Raw genomic sequence first — 19811 nt, forward strand, 5'->3', positions numbered from 1 at the left:
TCCAGTAGATGATATATCTTCTTAATATTTAGAATAAAATGGTAGTCAAAATAATCTTTTTAAGTAATAAATAATTTACCCTTTGGATCAAAAACTATCAAGCTGCATTCTGTCTATAGTTGGTGCCTAAAATAGAGGCAGATATAAAAACTAGCATTATCATTATTATTTTAGTTTGAGTTATTGAAATAATTTATTCATAGCATAAGTTTACATAAACATTTCTATTATCTAGCCTAAAATGGTGATCCTTGAATAGCATGAGTTTGAACTGTACAGGTTCACTTATACACAGATTTTTTTTTTAATATATTGGAAAATTTTTTGGAGATCTGTGACAACTTGAAAAAACCTTTTTTCTTTAGTTCACTTTTTGAAATATATATACATATAACATACAAATGTGTGTTAATTGACTTTATGTTATTGGCAGGGCTTCCAGTCAACAGTAGGCTATTAGTAGCTAAATTTTTGGGGAGTCTAAAGTTGTACAAAGATTCCTGACTTCACAGGCAGCCGGTATCCCTAACCCCTGCATTGTTTAAGGATCAACTGTAATTTTATACTAAAGCCAAGTATTCATGACCTATATAAAACTGAGAGAACTAAAGTACCCTAAAAAGTAGTTTATATACTCTTACTTTTACAGCATCTGTCTTGTCTAGATAATTCCTGCAAGAAACAAAATATTTACTTCAGAAGTCTCTAAACACTTGTATAAATTTACAATATAAATAAAAAGAATGCAGAACTCAGTCTTTCAGTAGGATATTAAGTATGTATTTTGTTTATGTATTTAGTAGCACTGTTTCCATCCTCACTGAAAAACCTCACTCTTGATTATGAAAAAATAGAAAAGTCTAGAGAAGTGAACCCTTCCCTTTGTCCTGATTTCACCTTGGATTTTATGTAAAAAGAGCTACAGGAACAATATTCATGTTAGAAAAGTGATGTGTTAAATAAGCCTCTAATTCTGTTACTTTTTTGGTTCTACATAATACCTTGGACTTCAGCTCTAGATCCAAATTCAACCAACAGTGGGTTATAGGCTCCCCTTTCCTACTGAGCTGACTCTGGAAATCATAAATTCAGCTTGGCTCATGCTTATTACAACAAAAAAATTGTAACATATTTTGTAATAATCATATAATATTCATATTCACTTTAAATTCACAATAAAATATTCACTTTAACAAAATAAAGCAATATAAACAGTATGTACACCAAACTATCTGCCACATTCTAGCTCATCCATGTTATGAAAAACACGTTTACTGTGCTATGAAAAACCCTTGCAAGAACAAGACATTTTTCCATATTTCAAAATGTTATATTCTTAATAAAATATTTCAACAAATACATTTAGGAATTAATCTTTGGTTTTACCCAGATACATTTTAAAGTAAAGTCCTTATCTTATAAGTCCCCTTATGTGTTTATTAATATTGTTCGATATAATGGTATGAAGTTACATTGTTTTCTCTATGAATGTTCACCTTTCTTAAGTTACCCTACATAGAATGATTTTCCTATAACTTAGCCCTATACATATCTGGATAAATTTCATTCTAATTGTAAAAAGAAAAATCAACTCTAAGTTTTGTTTTTTTTTTTTAGGTATGAGAGAGGCCACACTTAAATTTTTCATAAGTAACAATTCACTTGCCATCTCTTCTGCAAACACTGTCCCTACATCTCAAGCCAGACTTCAAAAGATCATTAGTATTACACACCTAGGGATTTCTGGGATACAAAATTCAGGGCCAAACTGTGAACAATAAAAGAGAAGATTCATTATTTTGTATTAAGTTTTTCTCTTTTAAAATCAAACCCTTACACTGGTTTTGTACTCCAGAATAAAACAGTAGTATATAAATTTTGCCTCAGGCAAAACACAGTGGTTCAACAATTACCCATATTATTAAATCCTCATCCCATCCTGAGTGGTTACTATCAATAAACATAGAAAGATGTAACAGAATCGTTGATTACATTCTCCATGCTGTACCAGACACTATATATATTATTAATTTGGTTATCCCTTTGAGACACTCACAGAGAGCTTAAGTCCATCAGAAAAGCAAGGCATTTTTTGGGAAAAACCATTGTAGCAGACCAAACTCTAGGAGAGATGAAAGATTTTAGTCCTGATTTTTTAGGACAATGGAGGTCAGAGGCTGAAACGATACAACAATGAACCCAACAAGGCCTTAACAAAAGAAACCTAAGATGACCTCTCACAAGAGATACTTTCACTCCACCGATTTCCACAATCCTGTGTACAGTCTGGGTTGACATTCCATTTATATTTAGAGCCCTTCTCTTCTTTTGAGCTCTGGATTTATGGATTTCTAGCTCTATATGGGCTTCTACATTCTGCCCTTTACCTGGATGAAACATGCATGTAATTCTTGCATGATCACCTGGTAAAAGAAAAACCTAGGATAGGCAGATCCTACCTCTGGATGGAAACCCAAACTCTGTTAGGTCTGGCTTTATCACCATCTAGGAAATGTCCCTTTAATCTCCTTTCATAAAATTGAATTCTTTGGGGGGCAGTACAGAGTAATTACTCAATGGCTGAGGTTCTTGAGTGAGACTGGATTCACATCCCAGTTCTGCCACTTCCCATACATAAGCTTGGATAAGTTATCTAACTTCTTTAGGCCTCAATTCCTTCATCTGTAAAACTGGGATCACAATGGTGCCAACTTCACAGGGTCACTGTAAGGATTAAATAGGATGATATGCTAAAGTGTTCAGCACAGCACCTGGCACACTGGAGTGACACAGTAGAAACCTGATGTTTTATCTAAAGGAAAACTGGGAAGATGTCTTAATGAGCTGGTTAAGATTGCTGAGGCAACAAAAAGAGGCTTAACTGTGATTGAAATAAGCAGACTAGCTCTGAGTACTTTTAATCAATTCATTAATTTAAAAACACATAAGCCCCAGAGTAATGATCCTTGCTTAGAAAGATCACTGACTCCAGGGTAAAAGCAGAGTAATTGACAACACAGGTGAAGTCAAAGCAGTGACTGATAAGTGGAGAAAATGAAGCACAGTCATTGTATAGTATTCAAATAACTATCAATATGCAAAAAAAAAATCCCTCTGAAATTAAATGCTTTCAGAAAAAATCTGGTAATATTAGTTGAATCTGGGGAGGAAAACAGGATGGCTGCAGGATTAGGGTGGGAGGGAGTGTTTTATTTATGTCCATTTGTACCTCTTGAACTTTGAAAAAAAAAGTCTTATATTTTTTTTAAAAAGAAATACAATTAAAATTTGCAACACCATTTGTACCTGTGTTTATCCATTTCTTATAGGCATGTGAGCTCAATGTTGGTCTTGTGGTACTTCAATTCTCTACTCAGTGGTACCTGTTCAAACGTAGGTCATGGCATTCAGAAAGAATGGTATACAGGTGCACACTTTGTATATTCATTACTCTTGATTACAGTTAACCTTAACATGGTTTATCATAACATTCATTTAATCAGTCCTTTGAGTCTCTACCAAGTGCACCCTTTGGCTCTTAGAACATTGGTAGTGCAATATAATGAGTCGTAAGAAATACGTATTTGGTCATTCATATGACCAAATATATATTTTCCAGGTATATTTGGTCTTCATCTGCAGTTCCTGAAAACACTGCAGATCTAAGGTGAAATGGTTGTTTTGTCATGTTATTGAGACTTTTAGATCCCACCCAAGGGCAGGGGCTGGAGGTTGAGTTAGCCAGTGGACAATAATTTAGTCAATTATGACTATGCAATGAAGCCCTCACATAAACCCCTAAGAAGAGCTTATCGCTCTCTTGCATCCTGTGTCTCTGTTGGGGAGAACTTCTACCCTTGGAGAACCAGAACACCTCCACATGCCCCAGAGCCAGGCCCCAAGCACTAAGAGGACAGAAGCCCCTTTATTTGGGATCTTGCCCTGTGTATCTCTTCATCTGGTGGTTAACTTGTATCCTTTACTAAACTAGTAAACATAAGTGCTTTCCTGAGCTCTAGCAACTTAATTGAACCTAAGTGGGAGGTTGCTGGAACCTCCAATCTATAGCTGGTAGGTCAGAAGCACAGGTAATAAAGTCCGAGGCTTGAGACTAGCATCTGGAGTAGGGGGTACAGGGCAGTCTTGTAGAACAGAGAACTTAACCTGGGGAATCTAGTGTTGTCTCCAGGCAGATGGCATCAGAATTAAGTTCTGTGACACCTTGCTGGTGAGACAGGGACTGTAGGGTGAGGGCCACCAGAAAAAGCAGGGCAGGATATTTACAGTCAAAGTAATGTAACAACGTAAAGAAGTCCCTATGGAACTCTGTGTTAAGCATTCTGCAAAGTCAAGGTAACACTAATTCTCTAGGGTGAAGATACCAGACTAGGAATATAGACATCTTCAGTGAGATCAGTTAAGGGTCAAAAGGCCAGGAGCAACTTGGCCTGGAACGTTTGAGTGTTCTACAAGGGTATCCAGCATAACCTTTGACTTCACTGTAAACAGCCCTTGCAAACAGACAACAACCCAGCCCACCTTGAGGGCAGAGCAGGTGGTACAAGTCCATACCCTAAGCCCTCAGTTCCCAAAAATCCTCAATCATCTATAAATCCCCTAGACAATGCACCATCCTGGACTCTCTTGTCCCCTCCTGGCATGAGCCAGGAGCTCTGTCCTTTCACTGTATCTCTCAATAAAAGCCTCTCCCTGGCTCTCCTACCTTGGTTGTGTGTGAAGTTCATTCTTCGACTCCGCGAACAAGAACCCCGGCATCACTGGTGTTCAAGAATTGCTTTGTTGTGTGTGTGTGTGGGGGAACCCCCCCACCCCCAACACACACACACATTGGAACTGGATCCATGAATCCAAAAGTAGTTAAACACACCATTGCAGGTAGACTCTCCCAGTGTCGTTTAAAAGTCCCGGTGGTAGTAAGAATAACACGGTTATGATAGCTCCCAATTTTCATGGAATATTCGATGTATATTTAAAACAAACATTTGATAAGCACCCACTATGTATCAGATATGTCTGTGATAAACTATGGGGACACAAGAGAAGCTCAGGATTTTATAGGGGAAACAAGTACTAACTTCCTATATATATGGGCAGACCAAGCTTCAAAGTACTGTACTAAATGCTCCCTTTTCAGGGGCTCCAGTATAATTTTCCATACTGCCCAAACAGGATCAATCAAATCCATTCTTCTGAGGTCACAGACTGGAGATATCCAAGGAGCATCAACAGGCAGTAGAGGCAGAACTGGAAAGACAGAGGAAGAGGGGGTCCAGTCAACAGAGCTGCCCCTGAAGTCTTCCAGTTCTAGAATCCAGTTCTGAGGCCTGCTTTCTGGATTTGCTATATTCCCCCAAATATAGAGTAAGCCTGCCTATAGCTCCTTCCTCCTGTGTGGTTAACAGATTCAGCCCACCTGAACACAAGAGCAGAGCTGTCCCAAGGCTGGGCAATCCAGTGATCCCTAAGTTAACACAGTGACTGGACCAAAGGTTGAGTCTGTGATCCAAGCGAAACTCATCACAACCCTTCTCTGAGACTCTTCCAAGTGAACTGTCATAGAGGCAGGAAAATATGAATACAGAGCTCCCAGCAGCCATGGCGCTGGGCTTCAGGAAAAAAAGTGGTCTGAGAGTAAAGCAGAATATACAGAAGAATCAAGATGAGGGATGAAGAGACTGAAGGAGAGGTGGGCGCTGGAGGAGAGTGGGAGAAGGGGAGGAAGGCAGACAGAGGCCCATCCTTGATGTTATTTGAGTTCCCATTGCCAGTTCAACCTGTGTTTAACATGGGCCAATTAATTTATCTTTTTGTCAAAACAAGCTAGAGTTGTTTTTGACATTTGAAACCAAAGAGACGTTGATTGATATGGCTCCTATTCCTTGAAACCAAAAGAAGCTAACTGTAGCTCCAGGGGGGAGGAGTGCTCCCAGCCTGCGGCAAATGAGCCACTGGAACAGAAATCAGCCTAAGGAAAGGCAGGTTGGGAGAAACCCTTTTATTGCTCACAAGGAGGCCTGTCCAGGGCATGCTCTCTTCCTTTCTCCCTGGTCCCCGCTAGCAAAAACCTATTTGGTGCTCTTTGTCTCTGCTGCCAGAGCACACACTCATGTCCCCACCCATCCCTTCCAGGAGGAACTCCGTGGGCAGGTCCCTGGTGACTTACAGGCACCAGACCAATTACACAAGAGACGGGAGGAGAGAGGGGTCTCTCTCCATCCCTTGCCCCAGAGGCCACAGGCAAATGTAAATGGGGTAAGGCCAGGTGGGAGATTCTGGAAATTCTTTGCTTTACCCCACACTAACACACCTGATATCATGTAATAAGAGCTACAATACTAGAATTAACATAGCCCATGGGAGCACAGAGTGAGATGTGATTAATTCTACCTGCTATGGGAAGCAAGATTGTCTTGGCTTTTCACATTTATTTAACCAAGTGAAGACCAAGTAGTCAGCCAGTGCTGTGTTAGAGCATGGTAACAGATGAAATGCACTATGTATGTGGGAGTAAATTGTAAGTCATTAATTGCCAGGTACTAAGGATCTGGACCTTAACCAGCAGGCAATGCAAACATCACCAGGGATTTGGAGAACAATCATATGAGCAGATTTACCTTAGAAACGAAATTCTGTGGAGGGTAAGCCTGAGAGAATGGGAGCTGGGAGATCAGTTAAGAGGCTACCACAATAGTCCAGAGCAGGGGTTGGCAAACTACATACCACAGGTCAAATATGACTCGTTGTCTACTCTTATAAATGAAATTTTATTGGAACATAGAAATACTCATTTGTATATCATCAATGGTAGCTTTCAAGCTACAATGGCAGAATTGAATAGTTTTGACAAAGACTATATGGCCTACCAAACCTAAAATACTTAATTGTCTGGCCCTTTGCCAAAAAATATTGCCAGACCCTAGTCCATGGGGAAAATGACAATGTACAAAGTGGGAAGGTACACTTGGAACAAAAAGGTGAAACAGAGTTACTGGACATAGAGGTGAGGGAAAAGGAAAGAATTTGGTGGTTCTAGATTGGATGACTAGGATGAGGGTTCCAGAGCAGGAACACATTCTGGGAGATAATGAGTTTGTTTTTGAAAATTCTAAGTTGGAGATGCCTATAGGTTATCTGAAATCAAGTGTTGTTCTGTTCTATTGACAAAAGAGAACTCAAGAGAAAAGATGATGTATGGAATAGCTGTGAAAAGTGAGAATGGATGGCATGGTCCATGTAGAGTAAGGCAAGGCCAAGGATAGAATCCTGGGAAACACCAAAATTCAAGAATCAGGTGGAAGAAAAGAATCAATCAAGGAAATGCCATAAGCAATATGTAGACAGATAACTACAGAGTGGTAGAATGACTGGACAACCAGAACAGATGTTTAAGGAGAGTGCAAACGTGTGTTTACTCATGAATGTAGGTCCCACACCACTTTATAGGTACTCAGATCTTGACTGAACTAATAAAAGCACTAAATGATGTAAACTAGTGTAATTGGCTTTGAATGCTCTTACAATTAAAAAGGAAAGTCCGTATAATTGGGAGAGAGAATTCTGAGAAAAGAGTTAAGGAAAAGCAGATATAGATTTATTTGTATTAAGAAAAAAGTACTGAAAGACCTATATAGAAAGATGGGTAGTATTAATCAGATGAATAAATATATCTGGTTAAGTATATATAAAATGCACAGTGATTTGTAAAGGCTTAATTATGTGATTATATATGTTTGAAACTACTCTGTGTATTAGGTGAAGAAAAATGTACTTTGGGGATCAGGGCACAGCAGGGTGTGGGCCATCATGGGCTAATTTTTAAAAGAAAGGGCTTAGTTCTTGGCATCTTAACTATATTAATCTGGACTCTTGGTAGCTATTATAGAAACCATGCTTAAAGTGGCTTATGCAAAAAGAGAGAAACGCTGGTTCTGAAATCCAACAGTTAAATGCCCAAACTGTGTGGATGCCAGGACACAGTGTATATAGCTGTGTTCAAGAAGGGGTGGGGCAGGTGGGGGCTTTCCCTTGTTCATGTCAGCTTCTTCCTGCATGTGGGCCTCATTCTTCTCACCCACTGCAGACAGATCTCCTACACATGTGGCAAAACATGGTTCCCAGCAATTCTTGAGTTTTGTGTGATACAGGTCTAGCCTTTAAGGGAAAATTGACTCTCTCAACAAGTAAAAACCCTGGTCAATGACCCAAACAGTTCAACTAGTTTTCCTTGACTACAAAGAACAGATATGCTCAAGTCACCTTAAAAAAAAACTCTAGTGCACTCCGTGTCACGTAAATTGGTGCTTGACAAAATATTTGTTGAATGAATGGAACAGAAAAGAAGGAAACAAGAAAGCAAAGGGGAAAAATGTATTAAACTAGACCTTCACTGTCCAATATTGGACTAGCTGTATGTGGCGAACTTAACTTTCGAAATATGATCAGTGGCCAGTTATGTGACCTTAGGCAAAAGCACTCAGATATCTGAGTGGATAAAAGATGGAAGAATAGGAAGGCAAGATGGAAACTCCCAAAAACATATAAAAGTGGAAAATACAGCAAATTTAACTAGACCTGAAAATGATCTGAAGACTGCAGAACAGACCCTGAGGAAGAAGGACCACACAGAAAATGGTGAGGCAGCAAAGCTGAGATCGAGCTGGCCCCAAACCCTCCCCCAACACCAGCCTACAGACAAGAGAAAGAGGAATGGAGCGGGGAGGGGATAGAAGCCCAGGAGCACTGCACACCTGCCTCTGGAGATCAGCTCCAGGAGCACAAGCCCACATCACATTGGTTTCCGGTGATTAGCAGGGCTGGACCCCAGGGGCAGGCAGAACACTCTGGAAGGCTGAGACTCCAGCTGCTTGTGGGGGGAAGGCATGCTCCACCAGTCCTGAGACCCAAAGCAAAGACAACAGTTTGAAAGACTTGCCAGCAGTGGGAAGGGTACCAGCGTGGATGAGAGTTGGACAGAACTCTCTCCTCCAAAGGAAGGGCATGTGGAGGATACCTCCCCAGCCTGCCCTTGGCCCAACAGATAGAGAACTCTCAGGAGCCCCAGACACTCCATCCCCGTTGCTCTCAATGCAGCCATGAGGTACCTCCATGCACATGCTGCTGGGAACAAACCCACTTGGCCCAGCAGCAGCACCAGACTTTGCTGCCTGAAAGATGGAGACTCTCTCAGCTTGCTTGGCTCCATTTCAGCCCAACCAGAGAGGTGCCTGGAGGAGCCAGCTCCAAGAGCGTCTTCTTCACTGCGTGTGTCCAAAGCCAGTGCTGTGTGCCCGGCTGAGGCACATTGGTTTCCCCATCCCATTTACCCTGCAGCGCCGCCATTCTGTAGGCTAGGCAGAGGGTGGCTCCACCCACAGCAAGCTCAACAGAGATTCCTGAGCTGGTCACAAAGGCAGCAGCTCAAGAAAACTTCCCACCCAGACTCAGACCACTACAGAAGCCAGACAGAAAGGTGGCACTGCCCACAGCATGCCAACAGCCGGGGCCAACACAAAATAGAGCCAGGCACTGGAGAGTAAAGAATCTTGAGCTTCTGGGCAGCGCAGCAAACCTTTTTCATAAAGCTATTACTCTTTAAACCAGAAAGCATAGCAGAGCCATCTACAAGGGAAAAAACACAGAATCCCTGGCAAAATGAGGAGGTAGAGGAATGTGATCCAAACAAAACTGCAAGAAAGAACCCCAGAAAGAGGGATAAATGAAACAGAGATTACCAGTCTTCTCAATAAAGATTTCAAAATGAAAGTCACAAACACATTACTGGATTTAAAGTATTCAAAATCTCAGGGAGGACTTCAACAAAGAGACAAAAAACCTGAAAAAGAGCCACTCAGAGCTGAAGAACACAGTATCTGAAATGAAGCATAAAAGGAGGGATTTAAAAGTAGATTAGACCATGTACAGGAGATGGTAAATAGAAATTAGAGAACAGGGAAACAAAGAAGCTGAGGAACAGAGAGAAGAAGGGATCTCTAAGAATGAAAAAATGATTAAGAGAGCTATGTGACCGATCCAAAAAAAAAACAAATTCACATGATAGGGGTACCAGAAAGAGAAGAGAGAGACAAAGGGATACTAACTTTCTTTAAGGAAATAATCATTGAAAACTTACACATTCTGGAGAAGGAAATAGACACTCAGGTAATGGAAGCACAGAGATCCCCTAACAAAAGGAACCCCAGGAAGACAACACCAAGGCATATAATAAATAAAATGGCAAAGATCAAGGATAAGGAGTATGTGTTGAAAGCTGCCAGAGAGAGAAAAAGGAATACTTATAAAGGAAATCCCACCAGGCTATCAGTAGACTTCTTAACAGAAACTCTACAGGCTAGAAGGGAATGGCATGATATATTTAATGCAATGAAACAGAAGGAGCTCCAACCAAGAATCCTCTACCTGGCAAGATTATCATTTAAATTTGAAGCAGGGATTAAACAATTTCCAGATAAACAAAAGTTGAAGGAATTTACCACCACTAGGCCAGTTTTACATGATACATTCAAGTGATTGCTGTAGATGGAAATGGCCCTAAGTCTAAAAAGCTTTCACCAGTGAATATACACCCACAGTAAAGGTAGTAGAACAACTAATTACCAAGCAAGTATAAAATTAAAACAAAACAAAAGGAGAAAATGAACTATACACAAAATTCATCAAGGGATAACACAAAAAGGCAGATTATGACATCTAATAAGAAAAGTGTGGAGAAGGAAGAAGCAGAAAAAAGTACCTTTAGATTGTGTTTGAAATAGCGTATTCAGCAATTTAAGATAGACTATTATATAGTAAAGAAGCTATCCTTGAACCTTTGGTAACCACAAAACTAAAGTCTGCAATAAACAAACACATAAAAAAATAAATAAATTTAAAAGAGAGAAATCCAATTATAATACCATCAATAACAAGAAAACCATCAATAAAAAGAGAAGAATAAAAGAAGAAAGGAACAGAGAGGAGACAAAAAAAACAGCAGAAAACAATTAAAAATGGCAGTAAGTACATATCTATCAATGTATTTACTGCCATTTTTGTCCTTAAATGTAAATAGACTGAATGCACCAGTCAAAAGACATAGAGTAGCAGAATGGATGAGGAAACAAGACCCATCTATATGCTGCCTACAAAAGACTCATTTCAAAATCAAAGACATATACAGACTAAAAGTGAAGGGATGTTAAAAGATATTTCATGCAAATAATAGGGAGAAAAAAGCAGGAGTAGCAGTACTTACATCAGACAAAATAGATTTCAAAACAAAGAAAGTAACAAGAGACAAAGAAGGATATTACATAATGATAAAGGGGTCAGTCCAACAAGAGGATATAACCATTATAAATAGCTATGCACCCAACATAGGAGCACCTACATATTTGAAACAAATACTAACAGAATTAAAGGAGGAAATAGATTGCAATGCATTCATTTTAGGAGACTTCAACACAGCACTCATATCAATAGACACATCAATCAGACATAAAATAAGTAAGGAAACACAGGCACTGAACCAGACCAGACCAGATGGACTTAACAGACATCTACAGGACATTCCATCCAAAAGCAGCAGTATACGCATTCTTCTCAAGTGTACATGGAACATTCTCCAGAATAGACCACATACTAGGCCACAAGAAGAGCCTCAATAAATTCAAAAAGATTGAAATTTTATCAAGCAGCTTCTCAGAACACAATGAAACTAGAAATAAATTACACGAAGAAAACAAAAAGACAAGAGCCCAAAATCTGTGGGATGCAGCAAAGGCAATTCTAAGAGGAAAGTACATAGCCATACAGGCTTATTTCACAAAACAAGAACTCAAATAAACCCAAATAAAGAGTCTAAAATCACAGTTAAAGAAACTAGAAAAAGAACAAATGAAACCCAAAGTCAGTAGGAGGGACATAATAAAGATCAGGGAAGAAAATAAGTAAAATAGAGTAGAAATGTGATTAGTTCAATCTGAGATATGGATACCATATTATAAAGACTTACACTGAAAAAAGAATGTAAAACATCTCACGCCCCACTCCTCTAGGTAAGTGTTCACTAACCAGCAGCCAATAGGGACAAACAGGTTTTATATAGATTCTACAACTTTCAAAAAACTTTTATAAAATGAATTATCAACATTAAAAATTCAGATTTCACAAAATTTTCATTTTAGACTTCTCCTGTAATATTGGAAGACATTTTTTCCTCTATTCCATTTGTGAAATTATTTTCTTTTGTTCTATTTGTTTTTGTAAGTTATAGTGTATCCGAACAGGCAAAGAATGAATAGACAGCAACAGGCTTGTACTGTGTTGGTGATGAGACAGCTAATTAAGCACCATTCTACTGCCTCGAGGAGTACTGGTAGGGAAACAATTGAACATGAGGGCAATCTTCATTGCACAGCCTCAAATGTGTATAAAAATGGTTTCAATGATAATCTATCAATTACATTCGTATCTAAAAGTACCTACATTCTGGGAAAAAGATGGCAGTGTAGGAAAGGCAAGGCAAAAACCTCCTCCCAAAATCACATAGAACACAAAAATACACCAAATACAACTAGGCCTGAAATCAACCTGAAGACTGCAGAACTGACTACCTACATCTGGGGAAGAAGGGAAGAGCCTACATAAAAGGGCAAAGGGGCAGAGCTGCAATCCAGCAGGACACAAGGCTTCACCCCACCCTGGCCCACAGGCAGGAGGAAGAGGAATGGAATGGGGAGAAAGTAGAAGACCAGGACTGCTGAACACTTGGCCCTAGAGATCTGCTCTGGGAACATGAGTCCACATTGCATGGTACCCTGGTGACTGTGACTGGTGGGTCTTGACAACAGAGATGGGCAGAATAGTCAGAGAGGCTGAGAACCCAGCTGCCTGTGGAGAACAGGCACACTTTACCAGCCCCTTGAGAAAGAAAGCAAAGCAGGCAGTTTGAAAGATTTCTCAGCAGTGAGAGGGGCACCAGAAGGGTAAGAATTGCACAGTGCTCTCTGTTTAGGAGAAAGGTCAGGCGGACAATACCTCCCCAGCCTGCCTTCAGCCCTCAGGTTGGGAACCCTCAGGAGCTTCAGACACTCCCATTCCCCTTGATGGCAACACATCCCAGAGGCTCCTAGCAGTGTGCAACCTGCCCAGGTAAATAAGACTTTGTTACCAGGTAGGCAGGGGGAGAACCTGAAGCCTGCTCAGCCCAGTTTGGAGCTGTGTGAAAGAGCCAGCCACAGGAGCTCTTTCCTCCTAGCAGGTGCCGGTGATGTCAGGCACCAGTGCTGTATGCCAGCAGTCCCTGCCAGAGCAAGATGCCAGAAGGATGGCAGCTCTGCCCACAGCAGCTCCAGAGAGTATTCTCCCCACTCCCATGATCAGTTTATGGAAAAACACAGCCCACCTAAAATCAGATCACTATGAGCAAGGCAGAAAGGTACTGCACCCATTCCATGCCAACAGCTGGGGCTTCTGCACAGGAAATTGAGCTTCTGGGCACTAGACAATACCTCCTACACAAATCTATTATCCCATAACAAACACTAAAAAAAATGAAGAGGCAGAGGAATTTGGTCCAAACGAAAATACAAGACAAAACACCAGAAAGAGGGATAGTGACAATGAAATCACCAATCTTCTTGATAAAGATCTCAAAACAAAAGTCATAAACATGCTCACAGATTTACAGAAAAGTATTCAAGATCTCGGGGGGGGGGGCTTTAACAAAGAGATAGAAATTCTGAAAAAAAGCCACTCAGAGCTGAAGAATACAGTACCTAAGATGAAATATACAATGGAGGGATTTAAAAGTAGATTAGATCATGTAGAGGAGACAGTAAATGAAATAGAAATTACAAAACAGGAAAACAAAGAAGCTGAGGAACAGAGAGAAAAAGGATTTCTAGGAATGAAAGAATAATAAGAGAGCAGTGTGATCAATCCAAATGGAACATTTGCAGTACAGGGGTACGGGAAGAAGAGACAGACAAAGGGACAGAAACTCTCTTTAAGGAAATTATTGTTGAAAACTTACCCAATCTAGGGAAGGAAATGGACTCTCAGTTAATGAAAGCAGAAAGAAAAGTCACTCAACAAAAGGAACCCTAGGAAGACAGCACCGAGACACATGACACATAATAATTCAAATGGAAAAGATCAAGGACAAGGAGGAAGTACCAAAAGCAGTCAGAGAGAGAAAAAAGATCACTTATAAAGGAAACCCCATCAGGCTATCAGCAGACTTCTCAGCAGAAAACTTACAGGACAGAAGAGAGAGCCATGATATATTTAATGTAATGAAACAGAATGGCTTCCAACTAAGAATACTGTACCAGCAAGATTATCATTTAAATTTGAAGCAGGGATTAAAAGCATTTCCAGATAAGCAAAAGTTGAGGTTAGGATCTTTATTATGTGAAACAAATTTAGTAGTTTCACTATGACTAAACCAATCCTACAGGATCTCTTAAAGGGACTCCTCTAGATGGATGCTCCTAAGGCTAAAGAGCTTTCACCAGAGAATATAAACCCACAGTAAAGGTAGAAGAACAATTAATTACTAAGCAAATATGAAATTAAATCAACTACTCACAAAGTTAGTCAAGGGCTGAAACAACAAAGAGTGCAGAATATGATACCTAATATATAGAGTGGAGGAGGAAGATGAAGAGGGAGAGAAAAAAAAGAACCTTTAGATTGTGCTTGAAATAGAGTAATAAGTGATTTGACATAGACTGTTAGTTAATAAGGAAGCTATCCTTGAACCTTTGGTAACCAAAAATCTAAAGCCTACAATGGCAATAAGTACATACCTATGATAATCAACTTAAATGTAAATGAACTGAATACACCAGTCAAAAGACAAAGAGTCACTGAATGGATAAAAAAATGAAACCAGGGGGCGAAGCGAAGATGGCAGCATGAGTAGAGCAGCAGAAATCTCCTCCCAAAACCACATTTATCTATGAAAATATAACAAAGACAACTCTTCCTAAAATAGAGACCAGAGGACACAGGACAACATCCAGACCACATCCACACCTGCAAGAACCCAGCGCCTCACAAAGGGGGTAAGATACAAGCCCTGGCCCGGCAGGACCCAAGCGCCCCTTCCCCCAGCACCCGGCGGGTGGAGAGGAGTCAGCAGGGAGGGAGAAGGAGCCCAGGACTGCTGAACACGCAGACCCAGCCATCCAGACCAGAGCGCAGACACGGTGCATGCGTGGGGTCCTGGATACTAGGGAAACAGGGCGGCAGGACCGGTGAGCAGGTGCCTGAGGCCGACACCGATCACAAAGAAATGGGAGTGGCCTTTTTTTTTTTCTGTGAGTGCTTTTTGGAAGTCTTAAAGGGGCAGGGCAGGACAGTTGGTCCAGAGGCAGGGAATCTGGGGATCTCTGGGCACTATAACCCCCTGGGCAGCAGGGAGCACAGAGGCCCTTTATGGAGATAAATAGCCTCGAGGCCGCTCCCCCTCCAAAGGGGCACCACCGTTTTGGAGCAGCAGCATGAGCCAGGCCACACCCACAGCTACAGTGGAGATAAACTCCATAGCAGCCAGGCAGGAAGCAGAAGCCCTGTCTGCACACAGCTGCCCAGCACAAGCTAGAGGTCGCTATTATCCCAGGAGAGGAAGGCCACAAACCAACAAGAAGGAAAGCTCTTCCAGCTGTCACTCATACCAGCTCTGCAAACTATCTCGATCACCATGAAAAGGCAAAACTACAGGCAGAAAAAGATCAGAGAGACAACACCTGAGGAGACAGATCGAACCAATCTTCCTGAAAAAGAATTCAAAATAAAAATCATGAACATGCTGATGGAGATGTAGAGAAAAATGCAAGAGCAAAGGGATGAGATGCAGGGAAAAATGCAAGAGCAATGGGATGAAGTCCAGAAGGAGATCACAGATGTGAGGAAGGAGATCACAGAAGTGAAACAAACCCTGTAAGGATTTATAAGCAGAATGTATAAGATGCAAGAGGACATTGAAGGAATAGAAACCAGAGAACAGGAAAGTATAGAAGCCAACATAGAGAGAGATAAAAGGATCTCCAGGAACGAAACAATACTAAGAGAACTATGTGACCAATCCAAAAGGAACAATATCTGTATTATAGGGGTACCAGAAGAAGAAGAGAGAGGAAAAGGGATAGAAAGTCTCTTTGAAGAAATAATTGCTGAAAACTTCCCCAAACTGGGAGAGGAAACAATCGAATAGACCACGGAAATACACAGAACCCCCAAAAGAAAGGATCCAAAGAAGACAACACCAAGACACATAATAATAAAAGTGGCAAGGATCAAAGACAAGGAAAGAGTTTTAAAGGCAGCTAGAGAGAAACAGGTCACCTATAAAGGAAAACCCATCACGCTAACATCAGACTTCTCGACAGAAACCCTACAGGCCAGAAGAGAATGGCATGATATATTTAATGCAATGAAACAGAAGGGCCTTGAACCAAGGATACTGTATCCAGCACGACTACCATTTAAATATGATGTCGGGAATAAACAATTCCAAGACATGCAAAAGCTAAAGTAATTTGCTTCCCACAAACCACCTCTACAGGGCATCTTACATGGGACTTCTCTACATGGGAGCACTTCTAAAAAGAGCACAGAACAAAACACACAACATATGAAGAATAGAGGAGGAGGAATAAGAAGGGAGAGAAGAAAAGAATCTCCAGACAGTGTATATAACAGCTCAATAAGCAAGCTAAGTTAGGCAGTAAGATACTAAAGAGGCTAACCTTGAACGTTTGGTAACCACGAATCTAAAGCCTGCAATGGCAATAAGTACATATCTCTCAATAGTCACTCTAAATGTAAATGGACTTAATGCACCAATCAAAAGACAAAGAGTAATAGAATGGATAAAAAAAAGCAAGACACATCTATATGCTGCTTACAAGAAACTTACCTCAAACTCAAAGACATTTACAGACTAAAAGTCAAGGGATGGAAAAACATATTTCAGGCAAACAACAGTGAGAAGAAAGCAGGGGTTGCAGTACTAATATCAGACAAAATAGACTTCAAAACAAAGACAGTAACAAGAGATAAAGAAGGACACTACATAATGATAAAGGGCTCAGTCCAACAAGAGGATATAACCATTCTAAATATATATGCACCCAACACAGGAGCACCAGCATATGTGAAACAAATACTAACAGAACTAAAGAGGGAAATAGACTGCAATGCACTCATTTTAGGAGACTTCAACACACCACTCACCCCAAAGGATAGATCCACCAGACAGAAAATAAGTAAGGACACACAGGCACTGAACAACACACTACAACAGATGGACCTAATAGACATCTACAGAACTCTACATCCAAAAGCAACAGGATATACATTCTTCTCAAGTGCACATGGAACATTCTCCAGAATACACCACATACTAGCTCACAAAAACAGCCTCAGTAAATTCCAAAATATTCAAATTCTACCAAACAATTTTTCAGACCACAAAGGTATAAAACTAGAAATAAATTCTACAAAGAAAACAGAAAGGCTCACAAACACATGGAGGCTTAACAACATGCTGCTAAATAATCAATGGATCAATGAACAAATCAAAATAGAGATCAAGGAATATATAGAAACAAATGACAAAAACAACACAAAGCCCCAACTTCTGTGGGACGCAGCGAAAGCAGTCCTAAGGGGGAAAGTGTATAGCGATCCAGGCACACTTGAAGAAGGAAGAACAATCCCAAATGAATAGTCTAACATCACAATTATCGAAACTGGAAAAAGAAGAACAAATGAGGCCTAAAGTCAGCAGAAGGAGGGACATAATAAAGATCAGAGAAGAAATAAACAAAATTGAGAAGAATAAAACAATAGCAAAAATCAACGAAACCAAGAGCTGGTTCTTTGAGAAAATAAACAAAATACATAAGCCACTAACCAAACTTATTAAGAGAAAAACAGAATCAACACAAATCAACAGAATCAGAAATGAGAATGAAAAAATCATGACAGACTCCACAAAAATACAAAGAATTATTAAAGACTACTATGAAAACCTACATGCCAACAAGCTGGAAAACCTAGAAAAAATGGACAACTTCCTAGAAAAATACAACCTCCCAAGACTGAACAAGGAAGAAACACAAAAGGTAAACAAACCAATTATGAGCAAAGAAATTGAAACGGTAATCAAAAAACTACCCAAGAACAAAACTTCAGGACCGGACGGATTTACCTTGGAATTTTATCAGACACACAGAGAAGACATAATACCCATTCTCCTTAAAGTGCTCCAAAAAATAGAAGAGGAGGGAATACTTCCAAACTCATTCTGTGAAGCCCACATCACCCTAATACTAAAACCAGGCAAAGACCCCACCAAAAAAGAAAACTACAGACCAATATCCCTGAAGAACATAGATGCAAAAATACTCAACAAAATATTAGCAAACCAAATTCAAAAATACATCAAAAGGATCATACACCATGACCAAGTGGGATTCATCCCAGGGATGCAAGGATGGTACAACATTCGAAAATCCAACAACATCATCCACATCAACAAAAAGAAAGACAAAAACCACATGATCATCTCCATAGATGCTGAAAAAGAATTTGATAAAATTCAACATCCATTCATGATAAAAACTCTCAACAAAATGGGAATAGAGGGCAAGTACCTCAACATAATAAAGGCCATTTATGATAAACCCACAGCCAACATTATACTGAACAGCGAGAAGCTGAAAGCATTTCCTCTGAGATCGGGAACTAGACAGAGATGCCCACTCTCCCCAGTGTTATTGAACATAGTACTGGAGGTCCTAGCCATGGCAATCAGACAAAACAAAGAAATACAAGTAATCCAGGTTGGTAAAGAAGAAGTTAAACTGTCACTATTTGCAGATGATATGATATTGTACATAAAAAACCCTAAAGACTCCACTCCAAAACCACTAGAACTGATATCGGAATACAGCAAAGTTGCAGGATACAAAATTAAAACACAGAAATCTGTAGCTTTCCTATACACTAACAATGAACCAATAGAAAGAGAAATCAGGAAAACAATTTCATTCACAATTGCATCAAAAAGAATAAAATACCTAGGAATAAACCTAACCAAATAAGTGAAAGACCTATACCCTGAAAACTACAAGTCACTCTTAAGAGAAATTAAAGGGGACACTAACAAATGGAAACTCATCCCATGCTCATGGCCAGGAAGAATTAATTTTGTTAAAATGGCCATCCTATCCAAAGTAATATACAGATTTGATGCAATCCCTTTCTAATTACCAGCAACATTCTTCAATGAACTGGAGCAAATAATTCAAAAATTCATATGGAAACACTAAAGACCCCGAATAGCCAAAGCAATCCTGAAAAAGAATAAAGTAGGGGGCATCTCACTCCCCAACTTCAAGCTCTACTACAAAGCCATAGGAATCAAGACAATTTGGTACTGGCACAAGAACAGAGCCACAGACCAGTGGAACAGATTAGAGACCCCAGAAATTAACCCAAACATATATGGTCAATTAATATTTGATAAAGGAGCCATGGACATACAATGGCGAAATGACAGTCTCTTCAACAGATGGTGCTGGCAAAACTGGACAGCTACATGTAGGAGAATAAAACTGGACAATTGTCTAACCCCATATACAAAGGTAAATTCAAAATGGATCTAAGACCTGAATGTAAGTCATGAAACCATTAACCTTGTGGAAAAAAACATAAGCAAAAACCTCTTAGACATAAACATGAGTGACCTCTTCTTTAACATATCTCCCCGGGCAAGG

The 19811-nt window shown here is 40.0% G+C and overlaps 1 protein-coding gene across 4 annotated transcripts in view; it reads right to left on the reverse strand.

Moving 5' to 3' along the window:
* ERICH2 (glutamate rich 2) overlaps positions 1-19811 on the reverse strand; it is an 87733-nt gene that overhangs the window by 52851 nt on the left and 15071 nt on the right. The window contains exons 2-3 of one of the 4 annotated variants that reach the window (XM_073218706.1): positions 3307-3383; positions 642-672 (exon numbers count right to left, since the gene is read on the reverse strand). The exons of 1 other annotated variant lie outside the window; for it this stretch is intronic. The gene's annotated coding sequence lies outside the window, so the exon portion shown is untranslated. Of the gene's footprint in view, positions 1-79; positions 613-641; positions 673-3306; positions 3384-19811 lie in introns of those variants that run through there. 2 more of the 4 variants (XM_073218705.1, XM_073218707.1) reach the window with 2 other exon arrangements.

Source organism: Manis javanica, chromosome 12, assembly GCF_040802235.1.
Source record: "Manis javanica isolate MJ-LG chromosome 12, MJ_LKY, whole genome shotgun sequence".
NCBI classification, from domain to species: Eukaryota; Metazoa; Chordata; class Mammalia; order Pholidota; family Manidae; genus Manis; species Manis javanica.